Source organism: Macaca fascicularis, chromosome 14, assembly GCF_037993035.2.
Source record: "Macaca fascicularis isolate 582-1 chromosome 14, T2T-MFA8v1.1".
Lineage (NCBI taxonomy): Eukaryota > Metazoa > Chordata > Mammalia > Primates > Cercopithecidae > Macaca > Macaca fascicularis.
In genome coordinates, this window is record NC_088388.1 from 68,497,011 (window position 1) to 68,501,489 (window position 4,479).

Below are 4,479 nucleotides of genomic sequence, written 5' to 3' on the forward strand. Positions count from 1 at the left end.
GCTCAGCAACAACTCAGAGGCTCTTGGCCTGAGAGTGTTCATTAAATTTGTTTTTGCATTTACTGTTCCAATACTAGTTGTTTTCCATGTCTTCAATTCCACCTTTTTTCCTCTCTTCCTAGTGTCCTTTGTAAAGTCTTTTTCTCTTAGGGTTTTTAAATTTATCACCTTCTTTGTGTCTGTCTGAAAACCCAGGTTTCTTTTTTACCTTAGAGCTTTTCCTTTACCCCTCCACTGCCCCTAAACATCTATTACATTCATATATTATTCTAAAGGGAGGGATGTACAGGGATTATACCCCTGTCTTGCTCACTCAAACATTTGACAATGCCTGATTGATCCCTTCCTTGGGTCAGCATTTGAGGTCAATAGATGAAGAAATCATGTCTCCTTACCATGAACAGTTATCATTAATTGCAATACAGCAGTGAGTACAACTTGCTGTGAGTCCAGAATCCAGATAAATAATTCCTCTGGTATAGCTAGGGGAGGCTTTACAGAGTATCAAATTGTAGTTAGTACGAGAGAGAGTATGTAAGGTTATTGTGACTGCTTAATTGAAACAATGAATGTAAAAGGACTTTAAGGATGAAATAAATGACAATGGCAATGCTTTCAAGAATATAGATTAAGGGGTAAGAAGAAAATAATAACACTAGTACCATGACAGAAATAGTAAAGACTAATATTCAGGGTACAATAAATTGTATCAATCTGTCTCAGAACCTTTCAAAATTAAGATGACTTCTTTTTCTGGGCCAGGCTTAACTTAGTTTTTCTTTCTTTCTTTCTTTTTTTTTTTAATTGAGATATAATTCACTCACCATAAAATTTACTTTTTTAAAGTGTAAAATTCAGTGGCTTCTGGCTTATTCACTAGGTTTTTCAACTATTACTACTAATTCCAGAACATTTTTTATACCCCAAGGAGAATCTCCCTGCTCATTAGCAGTCACACCACATATTTCCCTCCGCATTGGCCTTCGGAAACCACTAATCCATTGTCTGTCTTTACAGATTTTCCTATTCTGGACATTTCATATAAATCAAATCACAAAATTGTGATCTTTCAATGTAGTTTCTTTCTCAGCAACTGTTTTCAATGTTCACCTATTTTGTAGCATGTGTCAATACTTCATTCTTTTGTATGGCCAAATATCTGATTGCATGGATATAATGCATTTTATTTATCCACCCTTGGATTGATGAACATTTGGTTTATTTTCTTTTGGGGGGTGCTATTATAAATTGTGATGCCATAAAACATTTGTGTGCCAGTTTCTGTGTGGATAAGTCTTTATTTCTCCTGGATTTATATCTAGAAGTGGAATTGCTGGATTATATGTTAACTCTAATTGAGTTTAATTGTTTGAGAAATGCTAGACTGTTTTTCAAAGTGGTTGTACCATTTTGCTTTTCCACCAGTGGTGTATGAGGATTATAATTTCTCCACATCCTCGCCAACACTTGCTGTTACCTGAAACTTTAAATCTAGATATCTTAGTAAGTGTGAGGTGATCTCTCATTGTGGTTTTGATTTGCATTTCTTTGATTATTTGCTTATGGGTTCATTGCCATTTTCATACCTGCTTTGAGAAATATCTATGAACATTTTTTGCTTATTTGCGATATTTGACTTTTTATTATAGAATTGCAAAGAGGGCAAAGGTTGCTTATTAATTCTAGATATATGACCCTTCTCAAATATATGATTGGCAATTTTTTTTTTCATTCTGAGTGTCATTTTTTTCACTTTCTTAGTGGTGTCCCTTGAAGAACAATTTATTTTTTAATTTTGATGAAGTACAATTTATCTATATTTTCTTTTGTTGCTCATGTTTTTGGTGTCATATCTAAGAATACTTTGCCAAATCCAAGGTCACAATGTTCTCCCCTTATGTTTTCTTGTAGTTTTATAATTTTTGCTCTTTGTTTTGTATATTGACTTTGATTATTATATATTGATCTGCAACATTTTGGACTCATTTATTAGTTCTAATAGTGTTTTTTAAGTGTCTCATTTAGCACTTTCTGTTTTTGTTTTTGTTTTTTTTTTTTTTTTTGAGATGGAGTCTCGCTCTGTTGCCCAGGCTGGAGTGCAGTGGCACAATCTCGGTTCACTGCAAACACCACCTCCCACCTCCCAGGTTCACACCATTCTCCTGCCTCCCGAGTAGCTGGAACTACAGGTGCCCGCCACCACACCCAGCTAATTTTTTGTATTTTTAGAAAAGACGGGATTTCACCATGTTAGCCAGGATGGTCTCGATCTCCTGACCTCGTGATCTGCCTGCCTCAGCCTCCCAAAGTGCTGGGATTACAGGCGTGAGCCACCGCGCCTGGCCAGCACTTTCTATGTATAAGATCATGCCATCTGTGATTAGAGATAATCTTACTTACAACTTTTAATTCTTGGTGCCTTTTATTTTCTTTTAATTGAGCTGTGAATTTTTCATAGATGACCTTTACCAGGTTCTGAGAGTTTCATTCTATACTAGTTTGTTGAGTGTCTTCTTTTGAAGATTATCTTCTATTTGAAGGATAATTTTGCCAGATATGGAGTTCTTGCTGGCAATTTATTTTCTTTCAGCATTTTAAATATGTCATCCCCCTACCTGAATAAGCATTAATCTTATTCAGGATCCCTTGCACATAATGAGTCACTTCTCTCTTTCCTCTCTCTCTTTTAAATAAGGTGTTGCTGATTTACTAATAGGTATAAGAATAATGGAAATGCCTCCTGTAATCCCAGCACTTTGGGAGGCCAAGACAGGTGGATCACCTGAGGTCGGGAGTTCGAGACCAGCCTGACCAACATGGAGAAACTCCCTCTCTACTAAAAATACAAAATTAGCCAGGCGTGGTTATGGGTGCCTGTAATCCCAGCTACTTGGGAGGCTGAGGCAGGAGAAATGCTTGAACCCGGGAGGCAGAGGTTGCAGTGAGCGGAGATCATGCCATCGCAATCCAGCCTGGGCAACAAGAGTGAAACTCTGTCTAAAAAAAAAAAATTAAAAAAAAAATGGAAATGCCTTCCTGCCCGTGGATGCCACCGAAGAAGCATCGTTAAAGTTTCTCTTCTCCCTGCCCTGATGTTTAAGTCAGAGTCTCCTAAAGAGCCCGAACAGCTGAGGAAGCTCTTCATTGGAGAGTTGAACTTTGAAACAACCAATGAGAGACTGAGGAAGGAGCCGTTTTGAGCAATGGGGAACACTCATGGATTGTGTGGTAACGAAAGACCCAAACACCAAGCGCTCTGGGGGCTTTGGGTTTGTCACATGTGCCGCTGTGGAGGAGGTGGATGCAGTCATGAATGCAAGGCTACACAAGGTGGATGGAAGAACTGTGGAACCAAAGAGAGCTGTCTCAAGAGAAGATTCTCAAAGACCCACTTAACTGTGAAAAAGATATTTGTTGGTGGCATTAAAGAAGACACTGAAGAACATCACCTAAGAGATTATTTTGAACAGTATGGAAAAATTGAAGTGATTGAAATCACGACTGACTGAGGCAGTGGCAAGAAAAGGGGCTTTGCCTTTGTAACCTTTGATGACCATGACTCTGTGGATATGATTGTCATTCAAAAATACCATCCTGTGAATGGCCACAACGGTGAAGTTAGGAAAGCCCTGTGAAAGCAAGAGGTAGCTAGTGCTTCAGCCAGCCAAAGAGGTTGAAGTGGTTCTGGAAGCTTTGTTGGTGGTCATGGAGGTGGTTTTGGTGGGAATGACAACTTTGGTCATGGAGGAAACTTCAGTGGTTATGGTGGCTTTGTTGGCAGCCATGGTGGTGGTGGATATGGTGGCAGTGGGGATGGCTATAATGGATTTGGTAATGATGAAAGCAATTTGGGAGGTGGTGGAAGTTACAATGATTTCGGGAATTACAACAATCAGTCTTCAAATTTCAGACCCATGAAGGGAGGAAATTTTGGAGGCAGAAGCTCTGGCCCCTATGGTGGTGGAGGCCAATACTTTGCCAAACCACGAAACCAAAGTGGCTATGGTGGTTCCAGTAGCAGCAGTAGCTATGGCAGTGGCAGAAGATTTTGATTAGGAAACAAAGCTTAGCAGAAGAGGAGAGCAAGAGAAGCGACAGGGAAGCTACAGGTTACAACAGATTTGTGAACTCAGCCAAGCACAGTGGTGGCAGGGCCTACCTGCTACAAAGAAGACATGTTTTAGACAAGTACTCATGTTTACGGGCAAAAAAACTCAAGGACTGTATTTATGACTAATTGTATAACAGGTTGTTTTAGTTTCTGTTCTGTGGAAAGTGTAAAGCATTCCAACACAGGGTTATAATGTAGATTTTTAATTTTTTTTTGCACCCATGCTGTTGAATTCTCAATGTAATAGTCTGATTGTGATGCTGAATAAATGTCTTTAAAAAGACTGGAAATAAGTAGAAATTATAAAATATAATAAAAATGATAATAAAACAGCTATGTTTGGAAAAATTTTCAACCTCACTAGAAAT

General features: G+C 38.5%; 1 pseudogene; it reads left to right on the plus strand.

The window, feature by feature from the left end:
• The first annotated feature begins 2,869 nt into the window (after positions 1-2,869).
• On the plus strand, positions 2,870-4,199 carry LOC107127372 (heterogeneous nuclear ribonucleoprotein A1-like; annotated as a pseudogene).
• Positions 4,200-4,479: the final 280 nt, after the last annotated feature.